At 52.8% G+C, this 17,350-nt stretch overlaps 1 protein-coding gene across 4 annotated transcripts in view; it reads left to right on the forward strand.

Annotated features, from left to right (window-relative positions):
• The first annotated feature begins 1,077 nt into the window (after positions 1-1,077).
• Positions 1,078-17,350, forward strand: part of KIAA0513 (KIAA0513 ortholog) — a 57,859-nt gene continuing 41,586 nt past the window's right edge. Inside the window, exon 1 of one of the 4 annotated variants that reach the window (XR_005527421.1) lies at positions 1,078-1,298. The gene's annotated coding sequence lies outside the window, so the exon portion shown is untranslated. The remainder of the gene's footprint in view (positions 1,299-17,350) is intronic. The other 3 variants (XM_039226394.1, XM_039226417.1, XM_039226404.1) reach the window with 3 other exon arrangements.

Genomic DNA, 17,350 nt, shown 5'->3' on the forward strand with positions numbered 1-17,350 from the left:
AGAGAGAGAGAGAGAGAGAGAGAGAGAATCCCAAGCAGGCTCCACACTGTCAGCGCTGGAACTCCTCAACTATGAGATCCAGACCTGCTCGGAAATCAAAAGTCGGCTGCTTAACTGGCTGAGCCACCCAGGTGCCCCTAGACTGGGCTTTATTTCATACAAGCAACGACCAGAAGGGGCACCAGAGCTCCGCGGTGTAGCTGTGGAAACGTGGAGAAAGTGAGTCCTCTCTGGAAACATCCTCTGTTTTGCTGGTACCCCAGTACTACTGGGAGTGGGTGTCAGTTTGTTTCTGTACTTCCTCCTCCAGAACTCAAAACGCTTCCGCAGAAGACACTCCTATTTTTGTTTACCTTTTTCTTTTCTTTTTTTTTTTTTTTAATTTTAGAGGCGTAGAAGAAACAGAAACCAAATGGCCTGAAAGTTGTTGTCTGCATTTGCTGAAAAGCTGCAGAGTCGCCTAGGACGTTTGGTGCAAGTGACTTGGGATCTATCAGCTTTTAAACTGACCCCTCTCAAAACCTAAGTCAGGCTTCTGATTGCCCTTCCGTACACCTCGCACCCTCGCTTGACTTGTTTGCAAAGTGTTCTTTAACGGCAGGACTTCACCCTAAGTCTGGAATAGGCGGGCAGGAAATGGCAAGTGGCATCCTTGTCCTAAAGGTGGAGACAATCCGGGCCCGGAAGCAACGAGAACCGGCCCTTATTCCCCAGCTCGCTGCCAGGCCTCCCCGGGTCCCCCGACCCATATCACCCAACCCCCCACCCCCTCCTGCGCTCGCAGAACGGCCGGTCCCCCGGGGGAACCCTAGTTTTGACCAGATCCATGCAACGGGATCCGCAGGAGGCTTCCGGGGGCGGCGGGACCAGGCCTCCCGGCCAGGGACAGTCGCGGCCCCGAGAGACCCGGGGCCGCCGGAGCAGGGACGCTAACCGCTCGGGGTGCGGGCGGCCACCGCAGCCACAGCCGCCAGCAGCCGCCCCGCCCCCGTCACGTGACCCGCGCTCCAGCCGCCCGCGCGGGGCGGGGGCGGGGCCGCTCTCGCGCCTGCGCAGACGGCGCCGGGAGGGGGCGGGCACGGCGGGCTGACTGACAGCTCCCGCGGCTGTCGCCTCGGAAGGACCCGGCTCCCAGGCCGGCGCAGTGGCCGCAGCGCGGAGCCCGGAGGCGCCCGCCCGCTCCCCGGTCCGACCGGTCGGCCGGCGCCCGCCGCGGTGAGAGAGGCTCCCGCCAGCGCCTGCGTCGGGGAGGACGCGACAGTGGTCCGGGCGGCGCGGGGCTCTCCGAGGGCCGGCGGGTGAGGGGCCTGGGAGGAGGAGGGGGCGGCAGGAGACGCGGGGTCGGGGGTCGGGGGGCTTCTGCGGGGGGCGCGCGTGCGGGGGGCGAGACGGTGGAAGGGGAGCCGGGAGCGCGCAGCGCGGGAGGCAGTGCGGCCCCTGGGGGAGGGTGGACGTGGGGTCCCCACCCCCCGGTGGCGGATGGTGTCGCCAGGTGGCCTTGGGGTGGAGTCGGCTCCTGGGTCCTGGGGGAGGAGGCACCCCCAGACTCCTGGAAGGGCCTGCTGGCGAGGGGGTGCCCGGAACCTGGATGGGAAGGAAATTCGCCGCGTCGTGCTGTGCGTTCAGTGTTTAAGTTTGCTGCCTCTCTGCTCCCGGGGGGGTGGGGGGGGTGGGCAGGGTCTGGGGCTCCGCGCCGGGTGCCGCCCCGCAACTCCGCGCGTGCCTTCGCAGGGCTCCCCCTCCCCGGACGGGGCGGGAAGCAGAGGGGCTTGCAGAGGGCGCACCGCACAGGCGCAGTGTCAGGAGCTCCGGTCCAGCAGCTGGACGGGTTCGGGGTGGCCTGCACCGGTGCCAGGGGACTGGAAAGGGCGGCGTGTGGTCTTCCGGGGCCGCTGCGTTTTCCCGCCTGTCCCGGGGTTTGTGCCTCGCGACGTGGCTCCTGGATTGGATTCGGGAGAAGGACTTCGCAGGGGGCAGCGGCCGGCAGTTGCTGTAACCCTGTGGGTCGTTGTGGGGCACGGGTGCCGACCTGCGGACTGAGCAAGGACTCCCCTCTGCGCTGGCACAGGTGAGGCGCCCTGAGGTGGCAGAGTCAGGAGTAGAGAGGCCCGCGGACAGCTGTCAGGGACCAGGCAGCCTCCCAGGCCACTGTCACCTAGTGCTAACGTGTCAGACCCATTTGGTGAGAGGCACCCCCTCCGGAAACCTAAGCCGGGGGAGCCGAGATACAGACCAACGAATTAAGCAAAGAAAAAAAGATGTTGATCGGTTACGCATGAGCGCTCCTGGTCTTCTACACCTTTTGGATTCGAAGTTTATGTTTTCCCTTTGTTCAGAGTCTCTCCCTTACTGTCACTTGTTTTTATTTCCATTTGGTTCAGAAATAGGACTGCTTACGCACTTGAACATGGGGCGAAAGGCTTTTGAGATCAATTCACAGTGAAAAAGTTGACTCATGGTATTTCTTTTTCCATAAGAGCTGAAGACGGTTGAGGACTCACACAGGAGACTTTAGTGATTAGCAGATTATCTCTAGCTTCTCGTATGGTTCTGGGATGCGTTCCCATGCGGGGTTTTTGTTTTTGATTTGTTTTGTCTTTGTTTTTTTGCAGTGTTTGTCTTTTGTATGGCATACGTCAGCTAATGTGAAGATAGTTTGTATTAGTTGAAAAGGTCACAACTAAGGGCAGTGAAAAGCTACCACTCAGTAACATGAATAAATCACAAACCTTAAATAATTTGCTACAGGATTCCAGAAAGTAGCAAGTTCCAGAAAGTGGAGAAGAGTGATTCTCTTTACATGGTAATTAACTTTGGTTCTTCAGAGGCACATTGCTTTATGGGGACCCCAAGAGAGGACACCTTTTAGAACAAACCCAAGGAGAGGTTTAGGATGGAATGAGTCCTTCTACATGCGCCTCTCTCTCTCTCTCTTTGCTTCCTTCCTCAAAAAAGAAAATAATCAGGTTAAAAGAAACATCAAAAGCAGCCTGGAGAGTTTAAAAAAAAAAAAGTCATGTAAGTTCAACCAGCAGCAGGAAAAATATGCAAAGGAAGGAGTAAAACCCTTTTGCCAATAATAACCGCTCACTTGGACATGGTGGCACTTTACAAAGGGCTCTCGCACAAAATCTCAGGTGATCTTCACAATAAACTTGGAGTGATAGGTGGCGTTTCATTCCCATGTCACAGATGAGAAGATTGAGGCCAGTGACACTCCCCCAAAGTCACTTAGGTTCTAGGGGGCAAAGTGAAATGTTCAACCGAGCCATCTGACACCAGACGCGGTGGCCTGTCGTGCGCCTGTGGAATGGGCCGTGGGAAGGATGGATTACAGACCCGCCTCTCCCACCGCCTTTCCCAGGTACGGAGTCGCCTTCGCCTGCTGTGCCCTTGGCCGCATCCACGCCCAATGCTGAGAGTCCCCGTCTACTCAGATTTGTTTATCCGCCTTAGAGAAATCTAATAGGAAGTGTGATCACAAGGGGCCTCTTGCTCAATTGCTTTGTGTTTCCAAATAGCCTAGGTGTCTTCAGCCTGGTGAGGCAAGGGAGGGTGGCGATTCGAGGGAGACTCGCCCTTAGAGTTTTCCTAGCCCTCCGCCCGGAAGAGCAAGACAGTGGTTGTGAAACCCCAGGAGCCAACCCAGTCGTTTTGTTTATTCGATGCGGTATTTTACCTGTCACATTGTCTGGGTCATGGCGCCTTTTTTTTTTTTTTTTTTAACAGGGCACAGCTGTTCTCGTTAGAAAACCGTAAGGTTTAATCCCACTCTCTAGATCTGGGCATCGGGATCTGGAAGAGGGCTTGGGGGGGAGGTTGTCTGAGATTGTTTCGGCAGGCAGTGGTACAAAACAGAGTTAGAAGCTACGACAATGAAAGGGGCACAACCACAGACGTGTAGATCTGAGTGAGACTAGAGATAGATCCGATCTACTATTCCGGACATCACATTTACTAAAGGGCCCAGGGAAAAAAATCAGGAAGATTCACTGGAAACGGCTACAGTGGTGAAGGAATTAGGGCTGGTAAGCCTGAGAATCTGGTGAGCCATGATCCCAGAAGGTTTCGGGCTGTGGTTGATGTATTAAACCTATTTTATAGTAGCACACAAGCTCTTTGTCTGAAGTTAGACAGACTTTAGATTTAAGGACTTTGTCATGCCAGAATTGAATCATACCCCTCCCCGGTAGCTTCCCAGTGCTCTGAGGATTGAATTCACACTTCTCACTGTGGTCTGCTGGGGGGCGGGGGAGGTTATATGAGTGCTAGCTGACCTTGCTTGTTTCTCCAGCCTCCTCACTACCACTCACGAAAGTCCCGCCTTCTTCCTGTGCCTTGAACACAACCAGTTCACTGTGCCTCAGGGCCTTTACACTTGCTGTTCCTTCTGCCACATTTCCCCATGGCTGGCTCCCTGTCACGCAAGTCACTGCTCTAATGTCATTTCCTCAGGACTTCCCTAACGATTAAAATAGCTTCTGCCTGGTCCCCAGCCCACCCACTCTATTACTTTACAGGGTTTTATTCTTTTTCATAACAGTATCACAAATGACCTTCTTTGAGAACGCTTTTATTGTGTGCTGCCCATTCACCCCGGTATCAACAGTGCTCCAAATAGCGCCTGGCATATACTAGGTGTTCAGTGAATTTTCGGTGAATGAATGATTTTTACGACAAACCTTTTCAGAGATGGGAGGGCACTGCCCTGGTAGGTACCAAGTTAGTGTTCCCGTGCTACAGACAGACAGAGGCTGACTCGCCAGCCACTGGGCAAGGAAATCCAAGCATTAGCTTGCTCGGAACCCCAGATCACTTGCACCAGTGCCCTGAGGCTGCTGTAACAAAGGACCAGCAACTTGCTGGCTGAAGACAGCGTACATTTCTTCTCCCGCAGTTCTACAGATCAGGAGTCCAAAATCAAGGCACTGACAAGGTTGCTTCCTTCTTGGGGGTGCAGAGGGATGATCGGGATGTGCCTCCCTCCCAGCCTCTTGTGGGTTCCCGTGATCATTGGGGTGCCTTGACTTGCGGCGTTCTCTCTGCACGCGCGCACACATGTATGTTTCTGTTTCTTCTCTTACAAGGACACCATCAAATTGGTCATATTCCATCATGACTTTATCTTAATTTAACTCATCACAGCAGCAAAGACGCTATTTCCAAATAAGGTCACAGTCACGGGTTCTGGGGCTTAGGGCTTCAACATATCTTTTCAGGGGACACAGCTCAATGCGTAGCACCTTCTCACTTCAAGATCCTGTGCCGTTTTTAAGGCAAAAACCGGCAAGAGGTGCTGGGTTCTTTTTAGGGGTAATGGCATGGCTTTGGATATTTTTCCATAAAGCATCGTGGTCCTTGCAACTTGCAAGGTGAGGGGTGACGTGCGTGTGTCACAGGTGAGGAGGCAGAGGGTCCAAGCGATGGTGTGACTTGCCCAAGGTTGCGAGGACAAGGTGAATCTCCTGCAAGGCCCGTGCCCCCCACCCCCGCCCCCGCCTGCTAGCGTCCAAGCGCAGGGTAGGATGTGGGATCTCTCTGACGGCCCCGCGGGAGCCCTGGAGGGAGCATTTCCTTCTCCTGTCTTTGTCACGATGGCGGAGCACCTCGAGCTCCCACAGTGGCGCCTGGGTGCAGCCGCAGCAGCACTGGCCCTCACGCGGCCGGCGCGGACGGATGCTGTCACATCAGGAGAACTTGCATTTCCCTCCGTGGGGCTTTTCCAGTGATACAGGAAGGCATTTCCACGAGGTGTCCAGAGTCCGGGCGTTCAGGGTCTTCGATGGGGACCTGAAAAAGTATTGCTCGTGTTCTGAGCACGAGGCACCCAGAAAGTTCACAAGAGAAACGTTTTTCGTGTTGGGGGCTGGGGCGGGAGAGGGGGGAGCAGGGTGGGTGAGAGCGAGCAGGCTGCCAGCAAAACATCTGAAATCATTTGCACCTTTGCCTTTCGAGACCTTTTTATCTCTGGCTCTGTCTCACCTTATTAAGGGAGATAGTCCCGCCCTCATTTGATTTAATTAATTTTTGGACTAGGTAATACATGCAGATGGTGCACATTTCAGACGATAAGAAAAGATGTCCGGTGCAAAGGGGTCCCTCCGTCTGCCTCTCCTGTGCCCTCCCCAGGGGCGCCCGTCACCACCAGTTTCCTGTGTCTCCTTCCAGATCGGGTGTCCTCTGTAATGTCCCTGACTGCCACCCCTCCCACACGCAGCCCGAGGGCCATGCTTTCCTCTCTGCTTTCCATTCTTCCTTCCTCCTGTGTTTTCACAACGCTTTCCGTGGGCCCCTGACGGGCTGATTCGGTCCCAGTGTTAGGAGCCCGTGACAGTACCGCTGCCAAGAGCTTTATATTTGGAGGGAAGGTGCACAGAAGGAAGGCATCTGTGATGTAAAATGTGGGGTTCGGAGGCAAGCGGGGGGGGGTGCTTGTACTGTTGGGCCAGTTTTCAGAGTCCCGTTCCTAGAACTTGGGGTGAAGACACAGGCACTGAGAGCCCCTGGAGGAAAGGTGGGGGCAGGGGGAGCCGCTGCTGCGACAGCTCGCCTGGGTCGGGTTTGCTGTGCCTGGCCCAGCGGCGTGCCACGTGCGCTCCCTGGGGTTGTCGCTTGAACCCGCGGGAGAGCACTACGGGGTGGCTGCCCGCGCCATCCCCAGTTCACAGATGGGAAAACTGAGGCCTGCTGTCCCGCCGCCCGTAACGGCCTAGTCGGTGTGCAGATGCAGGCAGCTTGTCTTTCTGTCCCAGCGTCCTGTCCAGGCCCCAATGTTACGTCTGTCCGTCTCCCCAGCCTCCTCTGGTCGGGGACAGCTGTCATCGTGTGTCACGTGCGGCGGAGTGGTCCCTGGTACGACAGTGTCTTCTTAGCCCCGGAGAGGAGGGCACTTCCTCCGTGGTGTGCGTGTGGGGGTTGGGGTTGTTCGGTAGACCGAAGGCGCTGCATCCGCGGGGGTTTTCTGGGCTCCTTCCGGAGCCTCTTGCACCTCGGAGTCCAGGACGAATGACCGAGATCGCTCCCCCGCGGGAGCCGTCGGCAGCCAGTGCTGGGGGAGACGGCAGATCTGGAGGGGAGACCGTCGGGGGGTCATCTGCTTCTCCCGATCACCGGCTCCACTCAGGAGAACGCCGTCTTCCTCGGTGACGGCCGTCCGTAAACCAGGTGTGACCGGGCCCCTCCCGAGCCTCAGCAGGCGTGACTCACCGCGAATGACTCACCAGAGGCAAACACGACCAACGGGCGAGGGGAAAGAGAATCTGGCAGCGGCTGTGCAAACGGCAGATGGAAAATGCCAGAGCGAAGGAGCCCGGAGGACTGCTGCTTGCTGGCACCGTTGAGTTAGGGGACGTGGGGGTGAACCCAGGAGGCCGAGGTACAAAAACGGGGCCCCCATTAAAAGGGGTGAAAGCCTCCCGAGAGACGAAAACCAAACTGAGTTAATGGGAAATAGCAAGCATGAAGTACATGCATTAAATGAGATAAGACAGCGATGAACCTAACAACCCCCCCCCCCAACACACACACACAACAACCCAATTTAAAGAACTTAATTAGCGTGGTGGTACGAGGAAGTGGGAAACCAGTTAGCTGAGGAAAGCTCGTCCAGTCCCCCCTCCTCTGAGAGGGGGCAGCTTAGCCGAGCTCCATTAAGCAGCAGGATCGCTCTGAGAATCTCGATGCTCGATGTGGATAATACAAAACTACCTCATTTATCTGCTCCTATGGAGGAAAGAGGTATTATAGATAATCGAATTTTTCACATAGGTAGAATTAACCAGAGTGATGTAACCCATGGGAAAGAAGTAGCATCTCGATGTCACCTCCCTGCCTCTCCTAAGGAATCCTGGCCAGCTGACCCAGAGTGGCCACAAGCTGAGGGGTCCCACGAGGTCGATGCCTCCCGCCCAGTGGTCCCACTTCTGTTCTCACTTGAATGCAACTCCTGTGCGCCCGCAGCCACCAGAAGGCCGCACCTCTGCAAAGCATAGATCCGATCGTGTTCCCCGGATGTGAGCCCTCCGGGGCTCTCCCGTTGCTCCTGGGATGAAATCCCAACCCCTCGGCTTGCAAGGTGCCTGGTGCCTGGCTTGCGGCCCCGCCACCCTCCGCTCCTTCCCTCCTGCCCGTGTCTCCCCCGCAGAACCACACTGCCTCACCCCTGCTTTAATGGGCCAGGTGCATTGCACCGCAGAGCCTGTCCACTTGCCATTTCCTGGGGCCAAGATGCCGGTCCTCCAGCTGGCAGAGTGACCCTCCGCGGCCTCTCGGGCCGAAGGAGCTCCCTGCCTCCACCTGGTTTCTCTGGCCCAGCGCTGCCCAGCGGGGATACAGAGGGAGCTGCGAGCATTATGTCGGGTCTGGCGGCCACACTAAACAAGTAAAGGAAATGGGCAGAATTAATTTTTATGATGGATTTTATTTAACCCACTTTCATCTAAAATATCACTTCCATACCTAATCAACATAAAAATTCTACGCGAGACACTTTATGTTCTCTTTTCACACGAAGCCTGAGAGCGGGCGTGGTCAGCACGATTTCACGGGCTCCCTCGCCGTGTGTATCGGACGGTGCTGTGCTCTGTTTTATGCACAGCTCCTAGCGATTTCTTCAATCTCTCTGTTCTCCGAGGGCGAGGCTATTGTTTGTTAGGTCGTCTGAAACAATGGCTGGCACACCGCACACGCACAGTAATATTTGTTGAATGACTGAGCAAACCCGTGACGGAATGAACGAGACACACCACATTCTCTTACCCTTTGGAGGCGATCACATAGCCAGTGCGTTGGGAGCCAGTCTTAATCAGAGGAACTCAATGCCGAAGGATTCCTGTGACCCAGAATGTTAACCGTTCAGACAGAGACTTTGGTCTTGTCCAAAGTCTTTCATGATCATGTTTTATTGGATTTATGGTGGGGGGGGCAGTTAACTGGATTGAGATTCTTTGGCATTTTTTGCTGCTTGGAGTTCATAGAGATCAGAGATTTCAACTGGGGAGACATCTAGAGATATTTTTGACCTTCACAACTGGGGGGTTGCTTCTAGTATCCGGGGTAGAGGCCAGCGATGCTGCCAGGCAGTAGGCAGCACGCACACAGGACACCTCCCCCCCCCCCCCCCCCCCCCCCCCCCCCCGCCCAGGAGTGACCGCCCGGATGCTGATGGCACTGCTGTCGATCGGCGTGGCTGCAACATTCGCTGTGTCTCTGAGTCGCCTCTGATAATGTCAGGAAGGCTGTGAGCCTCTGGAACCGACAGATTCTGCACAGACCCCGTCTTTTCATCTCCTCCTCTCTCTCAGGTCAAACCTGCCCTCCTTTATCGGTTCTTCTCCGAAGAGGGTGGACTCAACAAAATTGCTTCAGCGAGAGCATTTGCGAGGAAAGAAAACCAGCTTCCCTTTTAAACTGGGAGCTGGCGTTCTGCAGGAGCTGTGGATCAATACGCCTGAGGCGCCCCCTGAAAGCCATTTAGAGACCTTCTGAGCAGAGCCGCAGCAGCAGCAGCAGCCGACTTCTTTTCACTTACCTCTGAGTAAACGCCTGCCAACCACGCTTTCCGGAAATGCTTGTTTACCCTCCAAAGCTGGATCGGAGCACAGAATTATATGCATTTTAATTCTCGTTATACGTTGAGTCCCCTCCCCGCAAATAAGAGAATTCAGCTCCCTTGTGATTGGGGGTAGAAAAGTGATTGTATACATTTCAATGTTCAGGTTTTAGTGAATACAGTTGACTTTTGCACAGCAGCTTCAATGGGCTTGAACTGCACTGGTTACTTCTGTGTGTATATATATATATATATATATATATTTATAAAAACAGTATAGTAACGTCACTGTATTGTCTTTCCTTTATGGTTTTCTAAATACTGTTTTCTTCTCTCTAGCTAACTTTATTGTAAGAATAGTATATATGATCCACATAATGTATTAAACACATGTTAGTGGACCGTCTACGGCATTGGTAAGGCTTCTGGTCAACAGTAGGTTATGAGTAGTTAAGTTTTGGGGGTATCAGAAGTTATATGCAGATTTGCAGCTGTGTGAGGGGTCAGCCATTCCCCCCACCTCCACCCGCTGTGGTATTTGTGTACCTGCAAATACGTGCTAAAGTTGTACTAGACTTGGCGATGTTTGGAGTTTCCCATGAGGTCTGAATTTGTCTCAGTTAGCTGGGGGGAGGGGGCGGGCATCACAGGCTGCTTGGTGCCGTGTTCTCTCCGTTCCCTTGTCTGATCAGCAGGCTTCTATTAGATCCAGCCTGAAGAATGCGGTCTTTAAAGCCTCCTCAGGCAGAGCAGAGGCTCTGACCTCGGGGCTCCCACCAGCGCCTGCGTCCTGGAAATCTAGCATTCATTTCGTTGCTGTAATCACTTAGCTGCGTCTGCCCCTCCCTAGACTGCGGAAAGCAATGCACGTCCCCTGTGCATCTTTGAGTCCCCAGGACTGACCGCGGTTCCCACTGCATGGTGGGGGCTTCATAGATGTTTGTCAAACGAATGACCTGAATTCTACAAAATAACACCTTTGTACCTGCCCACATCGGTACTGCCTCCGTCGGAGGAGAGAAGGGAAGCCACAACCATGGGTGGTGACATTCCAGGATGTGGCACTGAGCAGAGAGATGACAGTACATTCCAGGGGCAAGAGCAGCCATTTTCCCCGACTCTGTTTTACGCATCTGGGGACATCGTAGGTAGAAAGTGCGGGCTCTAGGCGCAGCTCTGTAGGAAGCGCCGCGTGCTGCTGCCTTGATGTCACCTGTCACTTCACCGCTGTGGATCTCCACTGCCCATCTGAAAACGACTTCCGTGAGTCTGTGTATTTTGCCTGAGCTTCCCTCCCTGTCCCTTTCTCCTCTGTCCGCCAACTGCCCCCCCCATCTTCCGGAAATCTAAAATCTCATCCGACCCTCACATCGTGGAATCTTATTTGAGCAAAACAAGGTCTGAAAGTATTTAAGGCTCAGCTCTTTAGCTCCCACTGCCTTGCAAGCATCTCATTTAGTGTCGCGATTTTTCAGTCGTTCCCTTTCTTCCCGTGGCACTGAATGCGTAGCATTTGCGGGTGAGCAGAGCTGCCCTCCCTTGCTTGCTGATGTCTACCGAAATAGGGATCCGGAAACCTCTTTACCTGCTGTGGAGTAAATATCTAAATCGGGCGACGCCTGCCTCACTTCCAAATAGGAAGACTCCCAGATAGTGTCTTTGCCTGTAGAGCTGGCTGAGAAAGGGTTAATCCCCACCAGTGTCCCATAGATGTTGAGGGTCCTTATCTATACCCCAAATTAGCACACGTACTGGTTTCCATTCCAGCAAGGCTGTGGATGGAATCTGGCTCTGCTTGGGTTTCCCTCGACTCTTTCATCTTGGCTCTATGGCTTTACACAGCTGTTTAACCTTCCTGAGCCTTCAAGTTTCTTCAACCAAAAAATGGGGACACTAATAGACCCCCATTAATAGACCGATAGACCTAGCCTACGTGTTATGGGAGAGTTAGATCTGGTTATCATAACAGTAATATTTAGCATCATGGCCAAGAACACCCAAACCGGCTTGGTTTTCTCACACCACTGCATGAGCCAGAGCAACAGTAGGAAGCCGTGGCTTTGACCTTCTAGAGAGCACGTGACACTGGGAACCATGACGGCACGTGGGTGGTAACTGTTTTTAGGGGTCTGAAAATGTCACCCTTTTTTTTTCTTTAGTGAAATAAATTTTTTAGAGTGCACATGAGCCGGGAAGAGGGGCAGAGGTGGGGGTGGGGTGGGGACAGAATCTCAAGCAGGCTCCACACTGAGCCTAGAGCCCCATGTGGGGCTCATTCCTACAACCCTGGGATCATGACCTGAGCTGAAATCAAGAGTCGGATGCTCAACCCACTGAGCCCCCAGGCACCCCTGAAAATGCCATCCTTTTATTCAGATGCGAACTTGTAAGGGGAAAAATGTTTTCAAAGCTGGTTCGATACAGCTTCTATAACGGGTGGTATAAAAACCTTTAAAATGTTTGAAACAAAGACTTCTCGTTCCGCGTCGCAGACTTTGCAGAGTCAGTGATGCTCTGTCATTGGATCCAGCGTGGGGTGCCTGCGTGTGCCTGGCTCCCTGTCCCTCCCTCCCTCTCTGTCTTTCTGTCTCTCTGCCTCCCTCTGATCATTGGAACAACCTTGCAGGGACGGTCTGGCCAGAGGCACTCGGTGAAATGCCACTTTCCTCCGTGTCCTGTTTTGGGGGATTCTGAGTCCAAAAAAAGCACACTTGATCTCCCGGGTGGACGCCGAGAGTCTGGAATGGGGTGTTAGGAAGATATTCTTATTTGCTCAGTAAAGGACCAGCGGTTGGGAAATGGGGCAAATCACTCCAGGAGCGAAAACAGACGAAGCAGCCCGTGGGGCCGGTGGAGCCGGGACACAGGCGTCCGCTCAGCCGCACTCCCGGCCGCGGACGCCCCCGGCCAGGCCCTCGGGGGGAGGGACAGGCTGACGACCGCAGACGTTGGGGTCAGGCTGTGGCCAAGCCCGGAGACTGTGACCCCTGGTGCCCCCGGCCCCGCTGGCCCGCTGCCCGGCTCCGTTCTCTGCTGGTTCGTTTTGCCGAGAGCTTGTCTAATTGCCCGAGAGGGGACCTTGGCATCTAGGAAGGAGCTCGAGTTTTTCACCTGTTTCCTTAAAAGCCAGTGGTTCAGAAGGAAGGAGGCCCTGGTGACAGAAGGCTTGTCATTTTCCCTCCCGCTCACCTGCGGGGTCCCTGCGGCTCAGGGCCTGTGTCCCGTCGTTCCGGGGGCTGGACCCTAACGTGGGTTTGAAGGAAGGAGGCGACGCCGTGCCGCGGTGCGCGCCAGGACTGCGGGCCCAGGAGGGCGAGCTGGTCGTCTCCCGTGTCACCCAGGGATGCGCGAGCCTTCAGGGCCGTGACTCGGGAGCCAAGCCCCTCCCTCGGGGCCCCGAAGGGGGAGCTCTGGCTGCCTGACCTGACTGCAGTGCTGGAGGGAGACCTCAGCGTGACGGCCGCCCCGGAGCCACTCCCTCCCCGACCACAAGGTCACGAAGAAGGGAGTCCCCGTCCCTGCTCAGGCAGACGGTCTAATGGCCAGATGTGCTTCTGGACGCGCCTGAGGAGTGACAGGGTGCAAGGAGAGGACAGAGGTGCCACAGAGCTGGGCCCGGGCTGTTCGGGGGCGCTGGCGAGCACGTTCTCGGAGCAGAGAGAGAGTCCTCGCGTGGGATGCCTGACCTTGTTGTAGGAACGTGACGGGGGGAGCTCCTGACGTTGGGCTCCCCTTCGAGGACTCTACAGTCCTGAGTCACTGTCCCCTCGGAACAGACAGGGTTCTGCCCTGTGCGCGTGGGCCCGTGCTCCGGCCTCTTGGGGCCGCAGGGACACTCGTCACCTTCTCCCGGCTCCGTGGGCCCCTCCCCATGACTGAGGGCCTGTCCTACTCACAGCAGGTGCACAGCTGCGCTCCTGACAGGCGTCTCCCTGTTTTGTTTTAAAACAAAGCTGACTTGGGGCACCTGGGGGGCTCGGTCGGTTAAGCATCCGACTTTGGCTCAGGTCATGATCTCACGGTTCGTGGGTTCGAGCCCCGCGTCGGGCTCTGTGCTGACTGCCAGCTCGGAGCCTGGAGCCTGTTTCGGTCTGTGACTCCCTCTCTCTCTGACCCTCCCCTGCTCGCGCTGTCTCTCTCTCTCTCTCTCTCCTAGAAATAAAACATTAAAAAAAAATGAAGTTGTCTTATCTATTCTCGTACTATCCATGTACATTTTATCTATCCATATACATTTTAATGTTTTTCATGTTTATTTTTGAAGGAGAGAGAGACAGAGTCAGGTGCGGGGCAGAGAGAGACAGGGGGAGACACAGAATCTTAAAAAGGCTCTAGGCTCCGAGCTGTCAGCACAGAGCCCAATGTGGGGCTCGAACTCACGAGCCATGAGATTGTGCCCTAAGCCAAAGTCAGACACTTAACTGACTGAGCCACCCAAGTGCCCCTGTCCATATAAATTTTAAAATAAGCTCGTTTATATCTACAAAAAAATCCTTCTGGGATAGGAATTAAGTGAAATCTGTATACCAATTTGGGTATCTTTACTGTTTTTGGTCTTCCAATCCTCAGACAGAGAATGTACCTCCTTTCTTAAGGCTTCTTTGGTTTCTGTCACCAGTGTGTGTCTTCAGCATACAAATACTGTACACGTTTTGTAAGATGTGTGCCTGTGTATTCATTTTTTCCAGTTATTGTACCTGCTATTCTGTTTTTAATTTTTTATATGTTTTATTTTATTTCTGAGAGAGAGAGAGAGAGACAGCATGAACAGGGGAGGGTCAGAGAGAAAGAAGGAGATACAGAGTCTGAAACAGGCTCCAGGCTCTGAGCTGCCAGCACAGAGCCCGACACGGGGCTCGAACCCATGAACTGTGAGATCATGACCTGGGCAGAAGTCAGACGCTTAACCGACTGAGCCACCCAGGAGCCCCCATGCTATTCTGTTTTTAACTTCAGTGTCCAAATGTTCACTACTAATATGTGAAAATATGATTGAATTTTACATTAACTTTTTATCTTGCAAACCTGCAAAAATCATATATTCTAGGGGTTTTTACAAAAAAGATTCTGGGGGCCGGAGTGGGGGGGTGCTCCTGGCTGGCTCAGTCAGAGAAGCACGCAACTCTTGATCTTGGGGTTGTGAGTTTGAGCCCCACGTTGGGTGTAGAGATTACTTACTTACCTGCTTACTTACAGACATACATACATAAATGCTTTTTTGAAAAACAAAAATTCATTGGGACTTTCTACTTCAAAAGTATGTCATCTGTGTATAAACAGGATTATTTTCTTCCTCCCAATATTCTTTCCCAATGCCTTTTGATACCTTTCCCTGGCCACATTGCACTAGATAACGCTTCTGTGTTCTACCATGTTTGTGGGGGTGATGAGAGCAGATAGCTTTGCCTTGTTCTAGGGAAAACGTGCAGCCTTTCACCGATGCGTATGGCAGACACAGAGCTTTACAGAGAGATACTCTTTGTCAAGGGGACAAAATTCCCTGCTATTCCCATCTGTTGAGAACTTGGATCACGAATGGGGATGGAACCTTGTCACATCTGTGTTTTGTTGTCGCATTGCCTGATCCGATCCGAGGTTTTCTGTCCATGAAGCAGATCCCATTGTTTGGTTTTCACGTTGTACTCCCAGGATAAACTCTACTTGGTCGTAATATATTGTTCTTTTTATGTGTTGCTGTGGTAGGTATGCTAATGTTCAAGATGTTTGCATCTGTGTTCATGCAGGATACCGGCTTGCTTTCTTGTACTGCATGGTCTTTGATTCGGTGGAGGAATACTTGCCTAAAACGAATTGGAACACGTTAGCTCCTGGTGCGTTTCAAGAAGAGATTGTATAGAATTGCTGTTGTTTCTTTATCCATATAAATTTTAGAATAAACTTTAGGATAACTCCGAGCTGTCAGCACAGAGCCCGAGGTGAGGCTCGAACTCATGAGCCACAAGATCATGACCTGAGCTGAAATTAGACACTTAACGGGCTGACCCGCCCAGGCGCCCCTGGTGTTGTTTCTTTCAATGCTTGGCAGACCACAAAAGACCCCGCATAGCCAAAGTCATATTGAAGAAGAAAACCAAAACGGGAGGCATCACCATCCCAGACTTTAGCCTCTACTGCAAAGCTGTCATCCTCGAGACAGTATGGTATTGGCACAAAACCAGACACATAGACCAATGGAATAGAATAGAGAACCCAGAACTGGACCCACAGATGTATGGCCAACTAATCTTTGACAAAGTGGGAAAGAGTATCCAATGGGAAGAAGACAGCCTCTTTAGCAGATGGTGCTGGGAGAGCCGGACAGCAACATGCAGAAGAATGAAACTAGATCATTTTCTCACACCGTACACAAAAATAAACTCAAAATGGGTAAAGAACCTGAATGTGAGGCAGGAAACCATCAAAATCCTAGAAGAGAAAGCGGGGAAAAACCTCCTTGACCTCAACCGCAGCAATTTCTTACTTGACACATCCCCAAAGGCAAGGGACTCAAGAGCAAAAAAATGAACTACTGGGACCTCATCAAGATAAAAAGCTCTGCACGGCAAAGGAAACAATCCACAAAACTAATAGGCAACTGACGGAATGGGAAAAGATAGTTGCAAATGACATATCAGAAAAGAGTTAATATCCAAAATCTATAAGGAACTCACCAAACTCCACACCCAGAAAACAATCCAGTGAAGAAATGGGCAGAAGACATGAACAGACACTTCTCCAAAGAGGACATCCAGGTGGCCAACAGACACATGGAACGATGCTCAGCGTCCCTCCTCATCAGGGAAATGCAAATCAAAACCACACTGAGATATCACCTCACGCCAGTCAGAGTGGCTAAAATGAGCAAATCAGAGAACTCTAGATGCTGGCGAAGATGTGGAGAAACGGGCACCCTCCTACACTGTTGGTGGGAATGCAAACTGGTGCAGCCCCTCTGGAAAACAGTAGGGAGGTTCCTCAAAAATGAACAACAGAACTCCCCTATGACCCAGCAGTAGCACTGCTAGGAATTTACCCAGGGGACACAGGAGTGGGGGCACATGGACCCCAGTGTTCATAGCAGCACTCTCAACAATAGCCAAAGCATGGAAAGGGCCTAAGTGTCCATCAACTGATGAATGGATCAAGAAGATGTGGTTCATCTATACCATGGAATACTCCAAGGCAATGAGAATGAAATCTGGCCACGTGTAGCAACATGGATGGAACTCGAGGGTGTAATGCTGAGAGAAATAAGTCAGGCAGAGGAGGACAGATACCACATGTTTGCACGTATAGGTGGATTAGGGGGAACTTAATGGAGGACCACGGGGGAGAAGAAGGGGAAAAATAGTGGGGGAGAGGGAGGGAGGCAAACCATGAGAGACTCTTGAATGTTGAGAACAAACTGAGGACTGGTGGGGGGAGGGGGAGAGGGGAAGGGGGGTAATGGGCATGGGGTGGGCACTTGTTGGGATGAGCACTGGGTGTTATATGGAAACCAACTTGACAATAAACTATTTAAAAAAGTTAAAAATAAATCAATAAACTCCTCTTTTAAAAGAATAAAAAAGAAGTAATAAATGCTTGGCAGAGTTTGCCAGTGAAACCATCTGGACCTGGAGATTTCCTTCTTTGGAAGGTCCTAACTATCAATTTCTTTTCTAGTTATGGGACTACTTAGGTTGTCTGTTTCATTTTGGGTGAGTTTAGGTAGTTTGTGATTTTTAAGGAATTGGAATTAACCATCCCATCTAGCGTCTTGGCTTTATGTGTGCTCCTGTCCTTGTAAAGTCTTCGGGA

The sequence above is a fragment of the Hyaena hyaena genome, unplaced genomic scaffold, assembly GCF_003009895.1.
Source record: "Hyaena hyaena isolate Hyena2069 unplaced genomic scaffold, ASM300989v1 scaffold_1, whole genome shotgun sequence".
NCBI classification, from domain to species: Eukaryota; Metazoa; Chordata; class Mammalia; order Carnivora; family Hyaenidae; genus Hyaena; species Hyaena hyaena.